Below are 26684 nucleotides of genomic sequence, written 5' to 3' on the forward strand. Positions count from 1 at the left end.
GTAGGTGTGTAACAATTGTACATATTTATGAAGTACAACAGTGTGACATTTCTGTCTATGTAAATCAGATCAAGGTGAAAGCCATCTTATCCAACATTCATGATTTCTTTGTGTTGTAAACACTCAAAATCCTCTCACTTTGAACCTGGCACTGGTTGCTCGTGCTGGTAATCCTAGCTACTCAGGAGGCTGAGATCTCAGAGATTGTGGTTCAAAGCCAGCCCGGGCAGAAAAGTCTCCATGAGACTCTTACCTCTAATTAACCACTCAAAAACTGGAAGTGGTGCTGTGGCTCAAAGTGGTAGAGCCCCAGCCTTGAGCAGAAGAATTCAGGGACAGTGCCCAGGCCCTAAGTCCAAGCCCCACAACCAACAACATCAAAAAATCCTCTCGCTTTGAGACATATAATATTTAATTGTTGCCGAACTTAGTTATCTTACTGTGCTACATGACAGAAGAAGTTATTCCTCTTATCCAACTGTACTTCTATACCCATTAACAATCCACCTTGTCCTCCCCCATTCTTATAGTCTCTGGGAACCATCATTCCATTCTCTACTTGTGAAGAATCAGCTTTCACATGTAAGTGAGAACATACAGTAATTTTCTTCCTGTCTGGATTATTTCACAATAATTAACACAGTAATTAACACAATAACAAACTACATTCATGCTGCCATAAGTGAGGATTTCATTCGTGTGTGTGTGTGTGTGTGTGTGTGTGTGTGTGTGTGTGTGTGTGTGTGGCTGAATAATATTGTATATGTGGACCACACACTCCTTTTTATTCATGGGTGGATCCCTGCATTAATTCCACATCTTGCTTCTTGCCTCTTGTGAATAGTGCTGCAATAAAACGTATGTGCAAGTATCTCATCTAATCCTGACTTTATTCATTTGGTTATATTCCCAGTTAGTGGGATAGCTGGAGCACATATGGTAGTTTTATTTCTAGTTTTTTGAGGAACCACCATGCTATTTTACATAATGACTAGGCTCATTTACATTCCTACCAACAGTGTATGAGATTTCTCCTTTCTCTGCATTCTTATTAGCATTTGGGTTTTTTTCTTTAATTTCAATTTTTTATATAACTACTCACCATTCTGATTGGGGTGAGATGATATTTCACTGTGGGTTTGATTTGTATTTCCTCAGACAGAACTGAGTTTGCAAGTTAGTTTCAAATTTATCATGGGACTCTGGATTAATCTCTCTTGGATACTTTATCTGTAGAGATGACAATACTTATAGGATTATGGAAATTAAATGAGAGTGTGTGTAAAACACCAACCACATGTCTACATGTAGAAAGATTTGGTAAATGTCTGCTGCTACAAACAGTCCACAATCTTCATCAAGTCCTATCTGGATGCTGGTGAACTGATTAGGGCACTATGGGTGCCTTGGTGCCTTTTCATAGGAGTGAGACAGGAAACAGTGCTTATAGTAGCCAATCTACATGAAAAGATTGAGATTTTGGTGTGACCGATCATGAAATAGGCCAGTGGTGAGTGGTTGGAATAATTTCTATTCATTAAAAGGAAGGAAAAAAGCAAGATGTGAACTAAACAAACAGCTCACTAACTGCAGGCCAGATCCTGGCCACAGAGAAGGAAACAGCTGGTTCTGTGCTAGGTCTTTGGCTGCTCTGGGGGTGAGAGGGGAAGGGAGGAGTAGGAGCCCGAAGGCTTCCCCACTGCCTGCCTGCTGACCAGTATGCAGGCTCCTCATGCTCCAGACTGCAACTTCTCCCAGTTAGTCAGCATACACCATTGGCTCCCCAAGCAGGATCCATGAGATGTGGAGACAGTGAGGCAGGAAACACAAAAAGTCAGAGATAGTAATCTCATAGAAGAATTCAACACCTCTCCTCTTTTCTCTGTCTTTAGGACTTGATGACAATGTTACGCTTTGATGTAACTTTAGAACTTTAGAATGTGCCTGGGAGTAGTTAAAAATCTTACGGCTTTTCTAAATGTCTGTTTACACTACATATCAAACCACTTTGATAAAAATATTTGTTCAGTGAAAAAATAAAAATGGGGAAAATAGTTCAATGATTTTTATTACTCCAAATAAGAGTTAACTGATTGCTTTATTTCCTCCATTCCTAAGACACTACCAACCATATGGTGGTGTCTTCCATCAAAGTAATGAAAGGTAAAGAGGAAGAAAGGGCACAATATTAAAGACACACCTTGATTCCAGAAGTGTAAAAACATGAAGGAGAAACACTAGCCCTGCAGACATGCATCTTGGAATGAAGGGAATGCAGGAATTCATTCATTTGGCCTCAGCTTTGATGTTTTGCTGCTGGTAGATGCTATAACTAATTTTATGAATGCAACTGCACACACAAAAAAGGATTTTTATTAGTGCATATGGATAGAACAAAAGAAAACTGAAGGCAAAATAAAAGTTCTCTCTGGTCAATAAATCTAGTTTATTTTGTTAGGACAAAGTAAGACAAAAATCATAGACAATTGGAGAGGAACTGTACACATGATTAAAATAGTATTTAACCTGTGTTTCTCATCAAAATAACCTATAATCTAGTCTTATCATGAGAAAAACATCAGAGAGATCTTGTTGTGGCACATTCTACAAAATCCTTAGCCAGTATACCTCAACACTGTCAGTCTTCATAGCAGGGAAAGGGAGCAAGTGTCACAGCCCAGGAGAGCTATGGAAGTCCTGGTGACTGACTATAAGATGGTGTCCTGGATGGGCCCAAAATAAACTATAGACTTAATGATAATATTTCTGATTGTAAAATGTTAGTCATGAGGGCGAGGTGACAATGTAGAATATATAGGCACTCACAGTTTTTCTGTCAATCTACAACTATTCTGGAAAAGAAAACATTTTAAATTTCTAAACAGGAAAAAAATTACAGACAGAAAATCAGGTTAGGAATTTGAAAAGAACATTATAAGGTATTTTGTCCAGACCTTTTCTAATTAAGAGCATAACTAGTTTAAGAACCTAACTGTTTAGTTGAAAAAGAGAACTGGAAGCTGAGCTCAGAATGTAACACTTGTAGATACTTTCAGATAGAGTAATTTGTTATTTTTTTTACCCACATAGTTTTTTTTTCTCCAAACTTCTTTGTGATATCTGACTCAAAGATGGCAAGATTTTACCATTACTCCTTTTCACTCAAGGCTGGCGCTCTACCAATGGAGCCATGGTTCCACTTCCTTATTACTCTTATTTTAAAGCTTATACTATGTCTGTAGCTTGGTTGGGTATCTTGGTTCAACTGGCTAATCTAAATGGACAATCCATTCAGAAAACCAGCCCTCAACCAGCTGTCAAGACAAAAGACAATTGTGTGGTTTCTAAAGCCAGAACTGCAATCAAGTGGTGAGACCTTTGAGTCTGACTGTTGTCCTCATCTCCGACTCGCAGGACTCCTTTCCTTACTTGGTGTTCTCGCATAGAAAGCCTCTTGGGAAATTATTAGATGATATTTTCAAGACTTGGAACTTGGCTAATAGCTATCTTAGTAAAAACTGAAGCATCACTTTAAAAGCATTTTGTAAAAGCTGATGGCTTGTGCCTGTAATCCTAACTACTAAGGAGGCTGCAATCTGAAAATCATGGTTTGAAGCTAGCCTGGGCAGAAAAGTCCCGATGAGATTTTTATCTCAAAGAAACTGTTCCAAAAATGCCAGAAATAGTGCTGTGGCTCAAATAGTAAAGCACTAGCCTTGAGCACAAAGAGGCTCAGGGACAGCACCCAGGCCCTGAGTTCAAGCCCCAGGATTGGCAAAAAAAAAAAGTGGGGAGGCATTTTGTTAAAAAGAATTATGTCAGGATAGCCAAATAGAAACAGTTTTGGCTTTTCTGCATTGACCCAAGTTGTGGGAATTACAGACTATCTCCTTTGGTCCAGGAAGTGATCTCAGACACCACTTCTCACATCTACAAATTCCAGTGTGTTTGGACCCTCCTGATGCTAGGGGAATTATAAAAAGAAAGAGAAACATGATGGTAGAATTGGTGTCCTTGGGCTTCTTGCTCAGTCCTTGCCCAGTTCTCTTCCAGCCTCTCCCTACTAACCAGGGCAAAGAAGGGCAGGCATAACCGGGAGCTATCCTTAGCTCTCCCACCAGGCTAGCACCACAGTTACTTAGCTCAGGAGGCTGGCTTTGTTTTTCTAGACCAAGAATTAGGGCACACTGTCTGATAGCATGACTGAGTAGGCTGCCTGTGAATTTGAGACTATCCCAGGAAGTTCAGGGTCAGTGTCTGAGGAAAGGTGAGCCAAAATCAGGGTGTGAACCACTGATGGTGTACCCCAGAGCAGAGTATGGGGACATCCTAGGAGTCACTTCATCCAGGGCTCTTCCTTAAAAGTCCCCAGGGGTGGGCAGCAGCTCTAGCTGCTGCTCTGACAACAGGAGGGTACCCTAACCCCAGACTCTACCCCTGCTCAGCTGGGGGCCTCCAACCTCAAGTTGCAGGCCAGGGAGTTCAAGAGTCTCTCTCTCTGCTTGGAATGGAGTCAGAGGAGCCAGGGGCTCAGAAAGTACCTCTCTACCCTCTAACCCCATTTTATCTCCTCTTTACTTGTACTCTGCAAACACCCAAAAGAAGCTGGGGGACCTCTATGGGGAGACCACCATTTCTGTTGACAAGGGATGACCTCACGTGAAGAGGCAGCCAGCCGATGTTATCACATGCCTGTGAGCGCTTGGAGAGGCAGTAGAAGAAGGTGTGGAGAGGAAGTGCAATGTCACATGCAGCTTTACAGGAAGCTAGCCAGCAGATAGATAGCAAGGACTTGAGCACTTAGTCGTTTCAGCGGATTCAAACAACCCAGGTTAGTGCCTTTTTCCCTCTGAAAATCCTTTTGTGGCTGCTTTCAAAAACCTGATTCTCTTTCCTGTAACTGTTTCTCTAATAAAAAGAAACTGCTCAGGCTTTGAATGTGTAATCCAGGGCATGGCTGGTAACTTTAGCTGTTAAGAGGAACAAACCTTGAGCCAGTATGGTGAAAAGAAATTCTCAGAATTGCTTGATTTCCTTGTTTAGAGCTTCTGTGCCTACAAAAAACAAGTTAAGATGTTTAAGTAACTTACTTCATGGAATGCAGCTAAGCCTCTTTTCATTTTTATTTATTAGCATGAATTTGAAACAGGACAGATGAACTTGTGTCTGCAGACATGTGGGGTGTGGACAGGGCAGTAGAGAATATAGAAATGCTGTGTGTAAAAGCATGCTAAGGGCTCTTTGTAAACGTTTGTTGTTCCAATGTGCCACATCTTTTGACTTGTATTTTATTTTAAGATAATTTCTTAGGTCTGTACATTCTTTTTTCCTGGTCATTTTACTCTCTCTTAATTTTTTTTCTTCCCCCTTCCTTCTCTTGCTAATACAAAATGGGAGTAGAGAATAGGGCGGCTTGAATACGAGATGAGGAAGTCACTTCTCTAAGAAGACAAGACAGTCTGGAGCTAACGCTCAGCCAGCAGTTTGGGGAAACTTTAAGGCTTAGAATTCACTAGATTTCTTTCCTCAGACATGTGCTTCTGGTAGGAAGATTGAAAGAGTTTGGAGGAAAAAAACGAAGAGGCTAAAAACGATGGGGAAAGAGTTGGAGAAGAAGGACTCACAAACAACTGAAGGACTCAGGATCATTTATCCTGTGGCCAAGAAAGAATAGTTTTTGGAAAGAACCAGAAATTGCTAAAGGGTTCTGACACAATGCCTGCTACTTCCAGACAGATAATGAGCAAGGAAAATGGCTCAAGTCTGACTTAGTAAAAGGAAGTTACTTCATTCTTCAAGCATTGTTAAGCACTAGAACAGGTTACTAAGCCAGAAAGGTGGCTGAGCTCTTACTGAACATTTTGTGGACCATTCTAGCTTTGTTTCTTTGGTTGCGTTATGTATTAATGGAGACAGAGAGGTAATGAGGAAAGGAGTCAAGAATTCACAACTTCCTGTTTGTTTATTCCAGCCTGAATGTTCTAAAATATATCTACTGATAAACAGCAAAGGGGTGAATGGTCACTCGATACACATGTTTATATGTCAGTAATGCAAAATAACCAGGACTGTTTTGAAAGTGAAAAATCATTGTTGTTTTTGTCCTCAAATTGCCACATACTTTTCATTGTTTGGTACTAAGTTGTGCAAGAAAATGGAGAGGAAACTGACAGTAGGGGAGGTTCTAAGTCAGGACTCAGCTCTGGTGGTTTCAGAGACACTGGCTAGCATTGAGGAGCTAACTCTAAACCCACCGCTTTCATCAGGTGGGGGATGGGCACCTTACTACTATTGGATCCCTTGGCACAAGTGCTTGGAGATGCCCAAGTAGGAACTTCAGTGTGGTGGAACATTCGTGGTACTCCCCTGAGCACCACAAAGAGGTGTACAGCTTAGCAAGTGGCTGTGCCTCCTTCAAAGGAGCTCTTCTTTCAGTTTTGTTTTGCTTTTTTAGTATGTCATAGAGCTTTGCTATTCATGGAGTTTCATATTATGCTAATCTGCTTCTCCTACTAGAAAGGAGCTTTTTATTTTCTTAAAAAACTTTCCAGATGGATTAAAGTGTGTGTGCGCGCGTGTGTGTGTGCATGTGTGTGTGTGCGTGTGCGTGTGCGTGTGTGTGTGTGTGTGTGTGTGTGTGTGAATGCATCTTTCTCAGAGCTGTTTCCAGAATTCTTCCTAACCACTTCATGGCACATTCTCTACTTTTTCGTTTACTATGTTCTTTGGTATTGAAGATGCATGCAAAGGTTTTCAGAGTTCTCATTTTTGCAGCCCCTTTGGACTCAAGGCTGGAGGGGTTCTGATAAAAAGGAGGAGGCAGAATGACAGAAGGTAGTGGGTTATGCTGGATGGTGGAAAGAAGGGTAATTTTGTGTGTAATTGTTAGACAAGAATTACTACCAAGTTGAATATAGAGTTCACTTTGAAGGTCAAAAGTGTTAGATGAGAATTGGCCTTTATCTGGAGAGATAAATGGTACATTTTATGGGAAGGGACATTGTGGTCGAATTACTGAGTCCATGAAATAAGAGGAGGAATGAGGTTGGCTTCACAAATCTCCCTTCACCCAGAGCTTGACATATGGGCAGCCTCTTCTCCTCAAGATCCCACACGACGTGACAGTAACACTGAGAACAGCATCCACAGATGTTTAGATCTCAGGGGGATAAAATAGCAAGGTACGTAATACACACATGCACATACAAATATACACACACATGTTCATGATAGTAGGCAAAAAGGAAACGAAGTTTGATATGAGTGCATCTTTTACTCAAGCTCATCCTTGGACATCATTTCAAGATGGCAGGATCTAGCTCAACATCTTGGACTGCTTGCTTAGGAAAATGAGCAAGTTCAGAGGGGCTGTTCTGCAGGGGTGCCTGTGGCAGATGTTTAGGTTACAGATTTTCTGGAAGGAAATGGTAAGGAAGATTTGATAGGCAGTCTGACACAATGTTAGGTAATGATTCTTTGGCTGGAAGTACTATCTTCTATAAGTATGAATGCTAATACAGACCCTGACACTTCCAAGAAGGAATTACCAATGTCTGATTGATAAGTCACTTTTCCATTTCAATTGCCCTTTGTTTCTTTATCAGGTGGAAAGTTGGTGTTCTTTTTTTAATGTATATATATATGTTATTTTATTTTATTTTTTGCCAGTCCTGAGCCTTGGACTCAGGGCTTGAGCACTGTCCCTGGCTTCTTTTTGCTCAAGGCTAGCACTCTGCCACTTGAGCCACAGCACCACTTCTGGCTGTTTTCTATATATGTGGTGCTGGGGAATCGAACCCAGGGCTTCATGTATACAAGGCAAGCACTCTTGCCACTAGGCCAGATTCCCAGCCTTTTAATATAATTTTATTGTTACAATTAAGGTACTGTACAGAAGGGTTACTAGTTCATAAATCAGGTAATGAGTACATTTCTTTATTGGACAATGTCATTTCTTCCTTCACTGTCCCCCAGTTTTCCCCTCCTATCCCTGTCCACAAGGTGCAGAGTTCATTTTCAACAATAACAGCATTGTGTTGTTTTTCTGTTTTTAAAAGCTTCCAAGTATCACAAACTCCCTTCAAAGAAGCATCAGAAAATGACAAGAGCAGTTGCATTTGTTTATGAATATGACAAGAATGGCTTCATTTGTTTGTTTGTGAAAAAGTGTAGAAAACTTTTCCTGGAAAAGAATAAAATAGGAAAGGATGAATCCTCAAAGGAGAGCCCTGTCATGGTACAACAAACTGAATTTAAGAGTCACCTATTCCTAGTTTATATTACATCCTACCCATTCCACCTGAAGGTATTCATATAACACTAACATTGTAATTTCTTCATGCTAAGGAGAAGTTATTGCTTTGAGACTAACCAGCTAGATATTCAACAGTCAGAGCATATGTGTGATGTTTTCTGCAACAAATTGGGTTTCCTTTGTACTTGTGTTAGTTTTAGATTTTGATGCCATATTTTAAGTTAACTCATCAGACTTCATCAAAAAACCCAACAAAATGAACACGATTTATTTTGCTTCACATGTTCAGAGGTCTTTGTTCATGGTTGTCTAGCTGCATTGCTTTTAGGCCCAGGAAGGGCATCTTTGGGGAAAGATGTTCATGTCATGTAAGCTAAGAAGGGGCTAGGCACATCTTTCCAGAACACATCTCTGGTGACTTTCTTCCTCCAGCTGGGCCCTGTCTCCTACCTTCTACCACCGTCCATCAGGGGATGAATCCATTGATGAAGTCAGAGCCCGGTGACCCAGTCACTTCCCAAAAATCCCAGCTCTGAGCACTGCATCATTGAGAACCAAGCTTCCAACATATGAGCCTGTAGGATGACACCTCATATCCAAACGAATGTTTTGTAATCATAGTATTGCTTTAAGAGTGTTTGGTGATCTGGGCACTGGTGGCTCACTCCTGTAATCCTAGTGACTCAGGAGGCTAAGATCTGATCATCACAGTCCAAAGCTGGCCCAGGCAGGAAAGTCTATGAGACTCTTATCTTCAATTAGCCACCTGAAAACAGGAAGTGGAACTGTAGCTCAAAGTGGTTAAGCACTAGCCTTGAGCACAAAAGCTCAGGGACAGCACCCAGACCCTCAGTTCAAGCTCCACAACTGACAAACAAAAAATGTTTTAATAGAATATTTATACATAATTGCACATAAGTATTTTTTTTATAATGGAAGAAATACTTTAGCATGTGTATTCCTGTCACTAAAAGTCATTAGATGGTTGGAGCCTCCAATTATTTAGTATATGCAGCTAACTTCAGACTAGGAGGCTATGCCTATTTGGAGGTTTGCTAGTGAATTACTATTCTTTGCTTTCCAGACTATAGAAAGACAGGTCTTCCTTCGAGGAATTTGACACCTGTGGAGCTTCACTCCTGAGGTCTGGGTATAGCCCTAGTAGAGAAAGAGGAGGGGCTGCCCAATACTCAGCAGCCTGCTATGCAGAGGGAGCTGTTAAAGGGAGAGCTGATGCTCCCGCTCTGCCTCTTACTGCCCTGTGACTTCTTAAGAAAAGTCCTAGTCCCACAAGTCAATTAAATGAGCAGTTTTTTTATGAACTGCCACCAGGACTTTTCCATAAACCTCTTTCAAAGCAAATAAAATACATCTTTGGTCTTTCTCTTCTTTTATCTTTCTTGGTTCTACAAACTTTTATGTTTGTCATTACATGCCCATCACTTTTTGAAAGCCCAAGTTTTATGCATGGACAGTGTGTTTCCTCCCTCAGCCCCTTTCTCCTAAGCATTTAATAACCTTCTCTCCAAGGAAAATAGAACTGGAGTTCATGTTGAGCAAAGTAAGCCAAAATCTGAGAGACAAACGTCACATTTTTGCTCATATGCAGAATATTTTTTTAAGACATGAAAGTAGAAAGGAGACTATTTGGGAAGAAGAAAAGGAGCAGCAAGAAAGAGAAGATAGGACAAAAAGGGATAATGGGGATGAATACAATATCCAAGTACATTACATAAATGGGTAAAAATGTCATTATAAAGCCCAGCATTTTGTACAAGTAATATGTGCAAATAAAAACCTACTATTTGGCATGTGATAAGCTCAATAAATGTTTGTTCAGGAAGAAAAAAAAACTTTCCTGCAAGAGAGACAAATGCTCATGAATATAGTTGCCTGACTTAAATGTTTGAGGTTTCATGTAGAGAAAAAAAACTTGGAAAACAAGTGCATTGATTTAAGACAGTAGATCCTGATGATGACTCAGTAATTTTTCAGGGTTCCTATGGAAGCAGAAAGCAAGGGAAAGAGAATTGAAAGAGCCAGAGAATAGTTGGTTCTAAAAGACAAAAATGTCAGGTTATTTTAAAACTAGTTTTTCCCCCCTCTATTTCAGTGCCAGGAATATCTGGCTTTGGGAACCATTTATGAAAGAAGTTTTCAGATGCTATTGTCATTATTTAAGATTTAAGGCAGCAGGTAAAAAATAGAATCATGGATATTTTTAGAAAAAGAAGACACTTGAGGCAAGTTCATTCCTCTCATTCAAATTCCTGGGAGATACAGCAATATGATTCTAATTTTGTAGGCAAAAAATGTGGTTCCTCTTATCTGGAGAAAGTTTGTGTGCAATGAGCTGGTCCCCATAGAGCAAAGAAAACAGGCCCAGCAAGTAAAATTACTACTGGGCACAGGATAGGCCAGGAAAGGATTTGTTGAATCTTATGCACGCAAAAATGTTTAGTGAGACATATGAATGAATATCATGGCTCACCATGTCCTGGATTAAGCAGTCCTTGTAAAGGTTAATGACCCTTAGTATTAATTCCAAAATCTCTACTCCATCTTCTGAATACCAAATTAAGACTCCTGAGTACCATTATCTTGCAAAGATATAGTGTGGACAATGGACAGGGTCAGTGGAAATTAACAACATTTGTAAATTCTAGGATGCTCGGCAGCCCCTTGTAAATTTTTAATGGAGGTCAGCCAGTCTGAATCTGATTCTTCTGGCTCCTGGATACAAGGGAGGTTTTAGGGCCTCCATGATGATGGCTGTATTTGAAGTACAGTAATCTAGCTCTAAACCAACTGAGACTCAGACTGAGTTTTCTTTTAGTATACACTCACAACAAAGATCACATCTAAGACTTGGCCAATGTGAACATCTTTCCTACCAGCAAACAAGCAGCAATTCTGCAGCAGATACCAGCAGAGGTCTTCTAAGCCGATTTGGTACTGACGCTGTAAACCTGGTAATAACTATCATATATACAAGTTGTGCAAACATCCCCACTTTAGATGCCAGCCCCACTCCACCACCTGTGCTTCTGACCCATTAGCTGCAGATTAGAGTTCCCACAGTCCCCTCCTTTGGCTTGATTTTACTTTACTGGAGCAGCTCACAGAACACAGGGAACACAATAGATATTACAAAGGACACAGGTGAAGAGACCACAGAGGGAGGGGTGGTAGAAGGGACAGGATGCCGCCCACCAGGAACCTCCAGTAGCCACTGTTCAGCTATTTGGGATCTCCCTAGGCCTTTTGAGTTGTTATGGTGATATTGCATATCTAATGGTAGACTAGGTAGAGAAACCCAGCTGTTGTATCATCTTCTTGGCCTGTGTAGCATTCCTCCCTTCAGAACATGGGGTAAGATTTGTCTGGAATAAGGTCTTATGACCTACCATCAGATAAGTACAAGTTAGATAATTTCTTTATGGGCCTATCCAAGATAATAAAAAAAAAAGCTGGGGGGAAAAAGGCTAGGGAAGTTTCATGAGGTCTTGAAACTTCTTTTCCCTTGCCTAGGGGAAGAGAAATTCTGGTTTCTATGGTCTGCCTTGGGGAGGAAGTTATGAGTCAGGAATCAGAGAGGAAGGCCAAAATTGTACGTATATCACAGCTACTTCTAGGATCTTTGCTGGTTGAACAGCAGCCTTTTCTCAGTGTCAGGCTTATGTCTTTGTTTCTCCACTTCAGAATATCTCAAGCACACAAGTATTATTAAAAGAAGAAAATGAAACATAGTCGGTTCTGTCACTGAAAATCACAAGACTTTTTATACACTGGAAAATTTTCTAGTTGTTTTTCTTTGAGCTCTTCACTTTTCTTTTGACATTTTCTCTTGATTTGGAAATATTTATTGAGAACCTCTCATGTAGATCTTCTTGAAGAATATGAGCCATGAGCAGTAAATCTAAGATTATATAATATGTGTGTGTGTTTGTGTACACACTGGACCTGGGGCTTGAACTCAAGGATTGGGCATGGTCTCTGAGCTTTTTGGTGCAAGTCTAATGCTCTACCACATGAGCCACAGCTCCACGTACAGTTTTTTGGTGGTTAATTAGACTCAGCTTTGAACCCCAGCCCTCAGATCTTAGCCTTCTGAGTAGCTAGGATTATAGGTGTTTATCACTAGTGCCTTGATTTTTTAAATTTTCCTAATATTTTATTAATTTTAATGAACAGTATACCATATGTATCACTTGAGACATTCGTAAGTGAAAAATTGAGATGCATAATATTCTCACTATAGATGTTCTATAATTGTGTATATTATTCTGCATTACATTTTTGTACTTCTTTGGTCTATGCTTTTCCACTACAAGACACCTCTATTTGTTCTATTTATATTAGTTCATTTTTCTAAACTGTCAGATTTAATATTTTTTCTTTTTCACAGTTTGTACTGTTTTTTCACCTCTGTACTACCTTTGTAGTAAATTAAAATGCAAATGAGAAAATACAGTGTTGCTGATACAGCATATGATTTTTAATGCACAATTTTAATGTTAAATAATGAAATAATTCATTAAAATATGAATTTTTCCTTAAAAAATCTAAAGAGTTATGAAAATAATTCCATAAATCAGCATGAAAATATATCAGAAAATAATATGAGTATGCAAATACGGAAGTCATTTATAAAATAACATCATAAATACAATATGCTAATAGAAAAAAACTATGCCATTGCTCCCTATCTTCCTTTGTAATAATCATCATGTGAGCCCCTTCCTTGGCAACCAATGGACTATCAGACATCCCAAATTTGGGCCACCTCTTAGCAGCCTCTGCTCTATCTGGCCTGTACTTACCTCTTGCCACCCCCCATTATAACAGGGCCTGAGAGAATGCCCCCCAGCTGCCATGTCCCAAAGAACATGCAAGAAGACAAGAGCCCATTTCTCCACGCAGCAGCTTCCAGGTCTTTAGATAGTACTTATCTCAAACTCATCATTTGCATCAGTTTGGAGAAGAAAGGGAAGGTGGGTTCATTGCCCAAGCCTGCTGGATATTGGGCAGCAGTAGCACAATCTGCTCTGTGGTGGGGTTCCACAAGTGGCACAGCATCCCAGCCTCTCCTTGGGTAGGTTCCACATTGTCTTCAAGTTGCACTCTGCAAAACATTTCTGCTTCCATTTTCATGGGCCTGCTGTTCCTGCAGCTGTTGGCTGAGCTTCACCTTCTTTGATTCAGCAATGGATAGCGCTTCAAGGTAAAATTCCCACATGGTTTGTGGGTTGTCTACATCCAATGGGAGTCAGATCTGGTGGGGTCGCCTCCTCACCCTTTTCTTCTTTGCTCACTACTTCACCTTTCCTAGGGAAAGCCAGGAAGCTCTGCTGAAGCTGCAGTTTCTCATTCTCGTCTTGTTGCTTCCAGGCAATTCAGTGTAGCCTGTAACATTTGAGGCACTGTCTGGTCCCTTAACTTGCTCTGTACCTGCTTCTCTTTCAGCTGCTCCAACAGCTGGGTCTGCCTCAGCAGGTGCTGCTGCAGGGCCCCCTTCTCACCGCTCAGCTTGTGAAAGCCTCCTGCAGCTGAGCCACCTGGTCTTTTAGCTCTGGGTTGTGCATCTCATGGTCTTATGTTCCCCCTCCATTGTCTCAAGGATCTTGTGCCAATCCTCAGCATGCTGATTCCATTCCTCATCCTTCTTCAGTATCCATAGCCACTCCTGCTGCTCCAGGTTCTGGAGATGGAGGCTCTTGTTTTCCTGTACCTGGGTGTGAAGTTGTTCCTCCAAGTTCTAAGCTCCCCCTCTTGCATCTGGAAGGCCTGGGCCTGCAGCTGCTGCTCAGCCTGAGATGGTCCTGCAACAGGGATGCAGGGTCAGCAGCTTTGCCAGCTGCTTTCTCAGTTCCACCAGATTGGTCTTGAAGTCCAGTACCTGCCTTGCTCTTTCTCCTCTCTCAGTTGACTCATTTGCTTCAAGAGCTTCTGGACCTTCTCCTGCCATGTGGACCTCTTCACCCTCAGGTTCTCTGCAGAGTTGTTTCTCCAACTTTAATGCTGTCACCAACTCTGTCATGTTGTCTAGTTGTCTTTCCAACTCTGCCCACTCCACTAGTGCTTGTAGTACATAAATTTTTATCTTAATGTCAGCCTTCTGGATCAGTAGCACTTCTAGCCTCTCCTGCAGCTTGGTGTTCTTTTCTTCCATGTCATTATAGCTTCTGGCCTTTTGCTGGAGCTGCAGCTCTAGGTTGTTCTTGGTAGTCTCATTCTGTGTGGTGGACACTGCAGACAGTGTTATCTCTAGCTCTGTAACCCGCTGTTATGGAGCCTGCAGGTGGTTGGCTAGACCCTTTGGCTCCCATTCTCTTTCATTGGCCACCTGCTGCATGTGGGCTAGGACAGATTGTAAATCAGATTTTTCTGAAACCAACATCTGCTTCGATAAGTTTATGGAGCTCTAGCTCTGCTTTTAGTGCTTCCTGCACACAAGAACTTCTCATTCTCTTTCCCCTGTTGATCCTGAAGGTCTTTCTTTTCTTACTTCAGTTGTTCAATCTCACTGCAAACCTGCTGGTTTCATGTTCTGCTGGAGTCCAGGGCAAGTGCCAGATGTTGGCAGTGCCTTTCCAGGTCCTCACTTGTGACACTCGATCCTGGCAGCTCTGACTGTGCTCAAAGTCTGAAGAGGCTCCATCTGTGTGGTCTTTGGCCAAACCCTTAGTTGAATTATAGTACCCAGTAGTGTTTGTCTTGGGGTTACCTCCCTTTTTAGTTGTCTTCTTTTTCTGGGATTCTGCAGGTCCATCAGGACAATCTTGTTTGCTCAGACATCGCAGTGCTGGGATGGGGAAGATGGGAAGTGGAGGCACATTCCTAGGCTTTCTGAAATCACTTCTGTTCTTGCAACAACCTCCAACTAAGTCTACTCCCTACTGTATTTCCAAAATCACCTGGATTCTCTCCCCTCTACCTCCCACAACTGCCATTAGTGGTGTGAGCCAACTGAGGGAATACCAGTGCTACTAGACAGCATGGAATGTGGGCGTGGCCCTAATTCTTATATCCCATTGACCAGAGAAAAACATGAAAAATTGGGGGCGTGACCAGAATCTTGTGCTCTAGGCAGAATGGGTGGAGTCATAATAACAGCTGCTTCTACGGCTGGAGGATCTGTGGGACTTGTTCTTGTTGGATAAGTGCACAGTTTTAAAAGTCTTCTGGCTTGCGTCACACAATTGTGGTCACCAGAGTTTCCACCAGGCTTTCAACTGCCCTTCAGGAAGTGGCATCAAGAAACACAGCTGGGCTGGGAATATGGCCTAGTGGCAAGAGTGCTTGCCTCATATACATGAAGCCCTAGGTTCGATTCCTCAGCACCACATACATAGAAAAAGGCCAGAAGTGGCACTGTGGCTCAAGTTGGCAGAGTGCTAGCCTTGAGCAAAAAGAAGCCAGGGACAGTGCCCAGGCCCTGAGTTCAAGCCCCAGGACTGGCAAAAAAAAAAAAAAAGAAGCACAGCTATTTTCAGGTCTTCACTCCATGTCAAATTAGCTCTACTGTTCTGACCATATTTGCTGACATTTGTAATCTGATCAGGGAGTCACTGAGATTCATAATGGCCTGGATATTACCTGCTCTTCCAGTTACTCTGGGACTGAAGGGTTCAGGGACATCACGGGTACAGGGCTCCTCTTCATGGATACTGGCCAGGCTCTACACCTAGTGCATGTGTAGCCAATATGTCCTACACTAAAGGGAATTTGAGGCAGTGGACATTCATCATCTTTATACATTTCAATGAAATCTTACTACAGCACATGTTCCACACACTTTGGCTGATGATCTCAGAGGATTCAGAAACACATTCATGGGGGGAAATGCTGCTCCACAATAAAGTCAGTTAGTTGAGCAGTCAACTAACCAGTCACATCCAAAAGAAATCCATTGTGTCCAGAATCCAGTTTCTGGGGCAGTCTTCTACCACTCCAGAGCCCTGGAACACCTACTTCAGCACAGAAGTGAATGTTTGTCCTTCGGTGATTGATCAGACAAGGGTATTCATCAAGGCCCAGGCATTTTTGCTGTGTAGGTTAGACTCACCACCCCTCCTCTCTCCCACTCACGGCATGCGTGACTCACAACATACACGACTCACGACATACACTTGGTGCATACATGACGCACAATGATGTCTCTGTTGCCTTGCTTTTTTTTTTTTTGCTTTTTTGACCCTTGCTATGTAGCCCAGGCTGGCCTTGAACTCATGATCCTCCTGCTTCAGCCATCTGAGTGCTAGGATTACAGGTGTGTACCAACATGCCTGGCTTTACATGATGTATCTCTTAAAAGGTTAGAATGTAATAATCACTATGAAGAAGTACATCAGGATAAGAAAGGATGGAGTCACACTGATAGGTATGTGGATTTAAGTGGGGTGATTAGAGTGATATAATGGAGAAGATGTGCATACTTAGAAGTGATATGAGAAGGTGTTTTTGGTTGGGTTTTGTTTTTGCCAGTCCTGGGCCTTGAACTCAGGGCCTGAGCACTACCCCTGGCTTCTTTTGCTCAATGCTAGCACTCTGCCACTTGAGCCACCGTGCCACTTCTGGCCTTTTTCTATATATGTGGTGCTGAGGACTCGAACCCAGGGCTCCATGTATTCGAAGCAAGCAATCTTGCCACTAAGCTATATTCCCAGCCCCTTGTTTTTGTTTTTGGTGCTTGTTTGTTGTGGTTTTTGTCTTTTTTTTTTTTTTGCCAGTACAAGAGCTTGAACCCAGGGCCTCACCTCTTGTTTGGCGTTTTTGCTCAAGGCTGGAGGCTCTAACACTTGAGGTTTACTTCCACCTCGATTTTGCTAGTTAGTTGAAGAAAAGAATCTCATGGAGTTTTCTGCCCAGGTGGCTTCAAACTGTGATCCTCAGATCTTAGACTCCTGAGTAGCTAGGATTACAGGCATCTACCACCTGTGCTGGCTCTTAATTAAGCTAATTTATTATGGAAAGGGAGATACACTAACTTCATTTAAGAGGAGAACTCAGAGTTCCTGTGAGTTAAATCTGAGACAATGCAAGATTATTAAGACACATTTTGACTCCCAAAGCCACTCTTTTGTTCTTGTATTTTAATCAGTTGTATCTTATAGTTAGTACACTGGAATGATACTGGCATTTCCTAGACCAAGCTGAGAATAAAAGTTCTTAATTCTGAAATTTGCCTTGACTTTATATCCATTGGTGAAATATCACTGATGGGGAGCTGGGGATATGGCCTAGTGGCAAGAGTGCTTGCCCCGTATACATGAGGCCCTGGGTTCGATTCCCCAGCACCACATATACAGAAAATGGCCAGAAGTGGCGCTGTGGCTCAAGTGGCAGAGTGCTAGCCTTGAGCAAAAAGAAGCCAGGGACAGTGCTCAGGCCCTGAGTCCAAGCCCCAGGACTGGCAAAAAAAAAAATAATAATAATATATATATATATATATATATATATATATATATCACTGATGGGCTGAGACTATAACACTCCATCAAAGCCGTACTCAACCTTCTCTTCCACAGAAGTCTGTTGGTGCTAGCCAGCCACAGCTTTCCCAGGTTGCTCAGAGGCACCTGTTGTTGGGGAAACTGCCAGTCAGCAGTTTCTTGGTGACTCACACGAGGAATCCAATGAACACTGATTCAGGACCTGATTCAGGACCTGAAGGCTCTGGCCTCAGTTCAGGGCTCAGGAAGAAATAGGCCAGTGAGAGCTATAGGGCAACCAGATCTGTTCCCACAGTAGTAGTTCTCATGAGGAGCCTTTCTCTGCACTTGATGCTCAGTCTCATTTGCCCTAATACAGACATGCTGGTTGTTAAACAATCAAGGTGCTTAAAAATCAGATTGGTGAATTGCCAGTACATCCCAGGATCTCTAACTTCTCCCATAATTCCACAGCTGAAGGCTTGGTGCCCCAGGATGCTGCTTCAGCATCCAACATGGTTATTATTGCTTAATGCCTTTGTATCATAGTGGTTGAATATTTTGAATGCAGTCCTACCCTGCTAAAATGGAACACTGAAACATTGCTGTGAGTGGGTAATGAGAAATTTTGATTGGGATCCAGGAGGAAAAATTAAAACCTGCAAATGTGACCCTAGTTGACTGCTTCTCTGGTATGCTTTATTTTGGTAGTAGTCCAGGTTATTCCTCCCTCACTGGGAGACTAGTTGCAGTGGTTAAACTGGAAAGGTTATAAGCAGAGCCTTTGGTCACATGATTTTGATGCATTAGTTCAGATAGCTCCAAATTCTAAATAATTTGGATATTGCAGAAAAACATCTTCCCCTCTGCCAACTATCCTACTCTAGTCCTACTTATCAGTAGGAAAGTGGTTATTATTTTAAATCATGGTTTGTTTGCTCCCATAGTTCATTTGGTAACCATCTGCCCAGAGGGGGGTAAAAGGTTCATTATTAATTGAGTTTCTCTAATCCTTATTGTTGCCAGACACTTGCCTTTTGCAACTGTGAGGGAAGTTTTCAAAGTTGATTTGTTTCTGAGTAGGCCACTTGGGTTTTCTTTTTATAAAAAAATATCTTATAAACACAATGCCCACAGATGATAGATTCCAGATAAATGTGAGAAATCCTGACTTTAGATGGTATAAGATACACTATGTACTTAATTACAGATTTTTTAAACTTGAAGTCTATGAACTGGATTGGGGAAATAATACTTTTATTTTTATTAACCCCTCACTGAAAATTCACATACTTTCATTATAAATGTAGCCAACAAACTTCAGGAGCACTAACAGCACTTGTTGCATCTCACCAATGGAAAGCATAGCTCTTTTATGGCACTAGGTGATAGACAACCTAGTAGACAACCTGATAGTCAGTCCAGTGACCCCCCAACCTCCTGAAATTCATGCCCTTGTATTATCCTTCTCTGGGTACAGGCTGGAGTTAATGATTCTCTTTGGTGAGTAATGTCGGATGAGAAGTCAATTCTGAGATTTTGTTTTAAAATATCTATGGCTCCCATCTTGGGGGTTTCTCTCACTATTGTGCTCATGATACCATGTTATAAGTTGCTATAGAGAGAGACTTATGCAGCACAGAACTGTAGAAAGCATTGGGCCAGTAGCCAATGAAGAGCTGATTTCTGCCAACATGTGATGTGCCTGGTAGCAGCTTCTCCCCTTGTTAAGCCTTCAGATGAGAACATGTTTTCTGCAAATACCTTGACTGCAGTCTTTTGATAGACCTTGAGTGTAAGCTAAACTGTGCCCAGATCCCTGGCCCATAGACAATGAGATAATACAGTAAATGCTCAGTTCTAGGATAATTTCTTATACAGTAAGTTCACTAATATAGTTGCAGATATCTTCAAATGTTGTTTATATTCATTATTTCTTTGAAATTATAGTAAGTAATAGGCTGGGCACTAGATCTTGATGTTATAACGAAACACGCACACTTCTAAATGATGAGTTTGTTTTAAAAACCATTTTGATACTGTGCATCTTCACCGTTGAAATTTACATCTTATTTCTCAAAGTCTTCAGGTTTTACAGATGATTCATAACCAAATATCAGCAAGAAGAAATATATTAAGAGGGCCTTATGACAAATATTGTAGTTATCTTTGCCTTGTGAAGTTTAAAAGCCTAATTCTCAAACTTATCAGCTCTAGAAGCCCTGGAAAATTCAAATAATTTCCCAACTGGCAGACACAAGTGCTAATCAGCCTGCCTGACAAGCAGTGTGTAGCCGTGCACGTGTGGGGGATGCAGTTAGGATGTGAGCACCACTGAGCACTCAGAGGCTCCAGAGGGACTCGACCACACCACTTCCCTTTCCCTCCCCAGGCTGTATCTTAAGAGTTCAACAGTTCCACTGTTGCTGGTTGCTTGTGAGATGATTTCAAGAGACAATAGCTAACATTCGTTTAAGTATTATTGATAATAAGATGTAGCAGAAAACTGTAATACCAATGGAATGTGTGATTCGTAAATATGGTTTCCTAGGGTGACACCAAAATATGTGTTTAGGTTAAATTAAAATAAAAATACAAAGTAAATAACACTCACTCGTCACTGTATAATAGAAATGTGTTCTAAGTGATTTCATCACTGTGTGACTATCACAGAGTATACTTACACAACTATGATTGGCACTAAGTAACATCACCTCATGGGACTATGTAATTGACTCAGTCTGTTACTGGCTAAAATGCCATTATGCAGTGCATGACTGTGTATCATTTTGGTGGGAGGTTGAAGTTTAAGAACCACTGTCTTAGGAAAGTTATGAGGGAATTAGCCATAGACATACATACACAGTGACAGAGAACCTATTGAAGTCATTTCAGTTGCTGTCAGGATATTGGATAACCTAGAAGGCCAGGAGTAAAGGACAGGATTCTTTGTGCTGCATATCTCCAAAGCTTATAGGGACATGTAGCACAGCCCCTTTGCCCTCCTGGAAAGGGTGACAAGTGGGTGGACAATCATGTGGCAAGATTAAGGGGTAAGAAGTTTCCTAATGTACTCTAACCAATAAAATTAAATTGCATTTAATTCCACAAATCCCAAAGCTTAAAAACATTTCAGGTTGATGTGTCGGCCACTCCTGTGGATGCCTGTGTAATCCTACACAGTCCAGGGCAGCACCTACTTAAATGTGGCCAGGCCGTGTTGAGTCAGGCCAGACTGAAAGGGCACAAGAAGCATCAGATTTTGAAGACACTTCAAACAGAATATACTCACTCCTCCTAGTGAGTGTTCAAAGATGCAACATCAGACAGAAAACCAAATCTCTTTTTTTTATTTTTATTTTTCTTATTTATTGTCAAAGTGATGTACAAAGAGGTTACAGTTACATATGTAAGGCCATGGGTACATTTTTTGTACTGTTTGTTACCTTCTCCCTTGTTCCCCCCCTTCCCCTCTCCCCCCATGAGTTGTTCAGTTGGTTTACACCAGATGGTTTTGCAAGTATTGTTTTTGGAGTCATTTGTCTTTTTATCCTTTGTCTCTCAATTTTGATATTCCCTTTTACCTCCCTAGTTCTAATACCAGTATATACAGTATCCAGGGTACTCAGATGAGATACAGTGATAGTGTGGGTACAACCACAGGAAGGGGATACAAGAGGATCATCAACTAAAGAAGCTACGGTTTCACATGGCATTTTGAAAGTAATTACAACAGTGATATAACAGTCGTTTCCATAACATGGAGTTCATTTCACTTAGCATCATCTTATGCGTTCATAAGGGCATAGCTATTGGGCTCTTGTGATCCTCTGCCAAAACCTGTGCTAATTATTCCCTATGAGGTAAATCATAGAGTCCATGTTTCTTTGTGTCTGGCTCACTTCACTTAGTATAATTTTTTCCAAGTTCTTCCATTTCCTTACGAATGGGGCAATGTCATTCTTTCTGATAGAGGCATAAAATTCCATGTGTATATATACCACATTTTCCTGATCCATTCATCTATTGGGGGGCATCTGGGTTGGTTCCATATTTTAGCTATGACAAATTGTGCTGCGATGAACATTGTTGTGCTGGTGGCTTTAGTGTATTCTTGTTTGTGGTCTTTTGGGTAGATACCCAAAAGTGGGGCTGCTGGGTCATAGGGTAGCTCAATGTTTAGCCTTCTGAGGAATCTCCGTACTGCTTTCCACAATGGCTGAACCAGTTTACATTCCCACCAACAATGAAGTAGGGTTCCCTTTTGGCCAAATCCCCTCCAACATTTGTTATTGTTAGTTTTCTTGATATAGGACATTCTTACTGGGGTGAGATGGAATCTCAATGTTGTTTTGATTTGCATTTATTGTAAGTTCTTTTCTTTCTCTTTGTCCCTCTCTCTCCCGCTCCTCCTCTCCCTCTTTCTCTCCCACCTTCCCTCCCTTCCTTCTGCCTTCCTCTATTTCTTTCTTTCTTTCTTTCTTTCTTTCTTTCTTTCTTTCTTTCTTTCTTTCCTTCTTTCTTTCTTTCTTTCTTTCTTGCTTGCTTGCTTGCTTGCTTGGACTTTAACTCAGAGCCTAGGTGCTGTACCTGAGCTTTTTAGCTCCAGCTTTTTCTTTTTCTTTTTCTTTTGTTTTCGGTGGGTTACTTGGAGAAAGAGTCTCATAGACATTCCTGTCCAGGCTGGCTTTGAACAGGTCCTTAGATATCAGCCTCCTGAGTACCTAGTATTACAAGCATGAACCTCCAGTGTCCAGTTCTTACTTTCTTTAAACTTATTTGTGTTCACTGCTTTCCAGAGTAAATTGCTACTGTCATATTTTGGGAAAACAATCTTTTCAAATATAAAATACATCTTAGGAGGGCTACAAACACATAGAAATTCCTTTTAGGGGAAATGGGGATCCGTGCATGAACAAGGTGCCAGCAGTGAGCTAGAAGAGAAGAGAGGAAATAGTCATGGTGTCTAACCTCAGGTGACACCTTGCCAGGCTCTGTAGTGCCTGTGCCCACACTTGAGCACTCCATACAAGTGCATACTCTTTCAGAGTTGACCCAGCCCCTGTGAGCAGGACAAGTTGTCATCCAGCCAACCTTACTCTGATCCTACATCCTAGGAAGAAAGATCCAAGGCCACCACCTGCACTTTGTTTGCACTTGTTTGGGCATCTTTTTTTTTAAGTACCTTTGAGAAATTGTTGCATCAGTGAGCTCAGGATATACTATATTATTATTATTATTATACTATATTATATTTTTATACAAGATACAATATGTACCAAGATAGGACACAGCACATATCCTGATGCATGGGGTCACATGAGTGTGAGCCAGTAACTTAAATGCTGGTGCCATTTCAGCATGGCATGTACATATCAAGTCTTTCCCTGTTAAAGGTAGAAAGTTCCAGGGGACCAGAACAGTGCTGCGTCTGCTTTTCTAAAGCCCCTAGCAGCACCTGGCATTAGGAATTCTTGAATTAGTAAATATATACTTGAGTTAACATGATTCATAATGAGTAGAACCAAGAAAAAATGTTAGATGTGAGACAATAGAAGAGCAGGAAACAGACCATGTGTCCAGCTTCCTTAATAGAGGGGCTTTATTGTAAGAATGGCAGTAAAGGATACAGCAGTATCCTAGTGTCCTAGAGGTGTGTGTTGAGTAGGAACATGGGCTGTGTGGGTTCAGACCATCTCTGTGTTATTGAATTTGTCTGTGCTCAGTTCTACCTGCATTACTGTATGTATCTCATGGAATTGTGAGGTTGGAAAAAGTTGAGAATACTTGTAAAACAATCCTTAGCACAAGGTAGAAGCTTCACTGTTAATATTGTTACTGGTGTTAATACAGCTAAAATTATTGAAGACTAGGATACAGTTCAGGTACCTGAAAAAACTCCCCATGTGCTGTGTCTGCTGATTCACTGGCTGCATTGTTCCTTTTATCTTCTCTGGCGCCTCTCCCTGTGCTGTCCAATCCATACTTTTTTTTTCTTTTTTATTTCTTATTTATTGTCAAATTGATGTACAGAGAGGTTACAGTTTCATACGTTAGGCCTTGGGTACATTTCTTGTATTGTTTGTTACCTCCTCCCTCATTCCCCCCTCCCCCTCCCCTTTTCCCTCTCCCCACCATGAGTTGTTCAGTTGGTTTACACCAAGTGGTTTTGCAAGTATTGCTTTTGTAGTCGTTTGTCTTTTCCTTTGTCTCTTGATTTTTATATTCCCTTTCACTTTCCTAGTTCTAATACCAGTATCAATTCATACTTTTGAGACAGACCTGGAGGGATTGTGGTTGCTTATTGAGCACCCCTTTCCTTGTGAGAGCAGAGCTTTGAAGGCTGTGCTGTATTGTCTAGTTGGCCCTCGCTGGGGTGGGTCCAGCTGTAGTTGCTCTCTTTGGGAATGTAGACATGCAGGATGCTCTCAGAAAGAAGGAATTTTCAGATGTTCTCAGAAGATTTGTAGGGGGAGTAGAATAATGGAAAGGGGTGACTCCAATCCAGATGCACATATAATTGGACATGTTAAACTGAAAACCTTTTGTACAACTATTTGAAGATAATAAAAAATTAATGTATGAGAAAAATTAAAATGATTTAAACCTGGGGAAGATAGAAGATGAACTTTGGCATTTTCCCCCTAGCATACTTACTTATTTAATAAGGTTCACTGGTTATTGTTAAAATCCACAAAGGAAATTATGTGGCCCAGAACTACAAAAAAAGAAAGGAAACTTCAGGACTTTATCAGACCCGGCCTTTCTAGACCATGTCCTTTCCACCACTTCATCAGTTCACCTGGAAGCTGGTCTTTTTCTGCTCTTTTGTTGAGTGCTTCCTGAATATGAAGCACCCGAGAAAACAATATGGTGTGTTCAGTATCAGAGATGTTGGTGAGCTATCTGATAACTTCCTGTGGCTGTAACCTGTGAAAAAGCTATAGTGAGGGCCACTAACACCTCAGACACTGCCTGGGACACCCTCCCCTATACTTCCTGTGGCTTCAAGACCATTAGAACAAAGTCTACCCATTGCCACTTCAGATCACCCTAGCTCTTGGGCCCTATGTGATGCCATGTGTGATAGAAGTTACTGCTTGCTTCAGCACCAGCAGCCCAGTTTCACAGACAGCAAGGAACAGATAGGTGACATTTAAGACGGTCTATGCTCTCAGTCTTGGGAGGATCTTTGGTTCTCTGCGTCATGTCTCTTTTTTCCAGCTGCCACTGATTTAGTATTTTTCTGGCCAGAGAAGGGCACTGGAAACATTGGACACAAAGCACTCCCTCCCTTAGTACTATGTGTTTTCATAGCAGCCCAGAAGGTCTGTGTTGGGTTTTGCCAGCTGCAGAGAATTGCTGACTGGTGTACCACCTAGAAAGACAAAACTGGAAACTGCAGGACCTGGAATGACCCACCAAGTAAGTAACCAAGCTGAGGCAAAACCTCTTCTTCCTCTGCCCCACTTGACTAGTATGACCAGAGCTCCAAGAAGTGAAAACATCATTTAAAGTATCTTAATTGTACCCACATGTGATCTGTTCCCTAAATCTTTTTCATAAAAAATTATACTACCCAACTGAATGTCAATGACACAAGTTCCGAATATTAAGGCTTAAGCACTCTTTCCTGTCTCTCCCAATAAAATAAAATAATTAGGCTATCAGCTATAAGATGAATTGGCTTGAATGACCAAAAACCAAAGGGCTCTTTGGGGTTCTTTAACTCTATTAAGAATAATTTCCCCAAAATAGCAACATAAACCAATACTGAAAAAAACAGTCTGAGGACTTTTGCTGACAAATATCTTCTCAAAAGTTATTTAAAAATAATAAGGCTTTAAAAAATATTGGTAGCAGTTGATACCTGTTTTCTCAAGAAAACTGTTTTTACAGAAAACCTTGCTTTTCAAAAACCAGATTAAACATAATCTTTGTCAATGATGGATTTGCTAAGTTTGAAGAAACTTTTTAATGAATGAAAACTGAAAATTTGATAACTATTTTAAAGATGGTAGATATGTTTCAATCCAAGCTTAATCAAAGAAACACATCCTCTGGGAATCACCCTGCTGTTCTAGTGTTCAAGAGCATCTGTGGAAGGAAGATCCACGGAGAAATCATGTGTCAGAGGCTCTTAGAATGAGCTACTCATCTTGTAGTGGCTTCAAACTTGACTTCCCTTCTGTCCCAAGCTGAGTAAGGAGTTGGAGTGCCCACCTGTGTCATAGAAAAGAGGTGTGAATTCCGCTTACTTACACGTGATTCCGTTTCCGAAGGGATTTGGCGGCTTCTGTTTCCTCTTTTTCCATCCTAACCTCAGGAAGCATAACCTCGCCCTTTCATCCCTTTTGGCGGAGAACAAAATCTTTACATAAACTGGACCTTCAGTTTCCCTGCGTGTATGTAGCCATAGCCAAGGTAAACTGGTCTCTTGGGTTTATTTTGAGTTGAAATTAGCTGAGCTGTTTATTTCCTTTGAGCCATAAACAGATGCTTTTTGAGCTGGCTTTGTGTTGAAGGGATTTTTTTTTCATAGGATCAGCACACCACTTCCTCTAAGTCATTACTTTGAAGTAGTTTTGCAGAGGGAGATATTCCTGCCAGTCCTGTAAATCAGTGGTTGAGGAATGGCAATACAATTTTACTTGAACTGATTGAAATGATTTCTTACCCATTTTGCAAACAAGAAGTATTGACTCCCTTTTGACTGATACTCAGAGGTTAAAGCTATCATAATGTCCTTGGATGATCTTTGCTTGCTCTTTCTGAGAATTTATGAATATGGATGATTTCTACATAATCTTCTATACTTGTAGGTTCTCTGATTCTGGTAAGTTTTAGAAACTGCAAGTTAAGTCATTCTTAGCTTTCCTTTTATTATGGTTTAAATATTTTTAGTAGTGAACGACCTTTGACTATTTTTAAATGTTGACATACCAAAACAAATAGTGATTTAATAACATGTTTTATTAATATACCTTTTTCCATAA

General features: G+C 41.1%; 1 protein-coding gene across 3 annotated transcripts in view; it reads left to right on the forward strand.

Annotated features, from left to right (window-relative positions):
- Positions 1-26684, forward strand: part of Wipf1 (WAS/WASL interacting protein family member 1) — a 106458-nt gene that overhangs the window by 38177 nt on the left and 41597 nt on the right. The window contains exon 1 of one of the 3 annotated variants that reach the window (XM_048345218.1): positions 4490-4831. The exons of the other annotated variants lie outside the window; for them this stretch is intronic. The gene's annotated coding sequence lies outside the window, so the exon portion shown is untranslated. Of the gene's footprint in view, positions 1-4489; positions 4832-26684 lie in introns of those variants that run through there. 3 annotated transcript variants of the gene reach the window in all.

Source organism: Perognathus longimembris, chromosome 4 (assembly GCF_023159225.1).
Source record: "Perognathus longimembris pacificus isolate PPM17 chromosome 4, ASM2315922v1, whole genome shotgun sequence".
Classification (NCBI taxonomy): domain Eukaryota; kingdom Metazoa; phylum Chordata; class Mammalia; order Rodentia; family Heteromyidae; genus Perognathus; species Perognathus longimembris.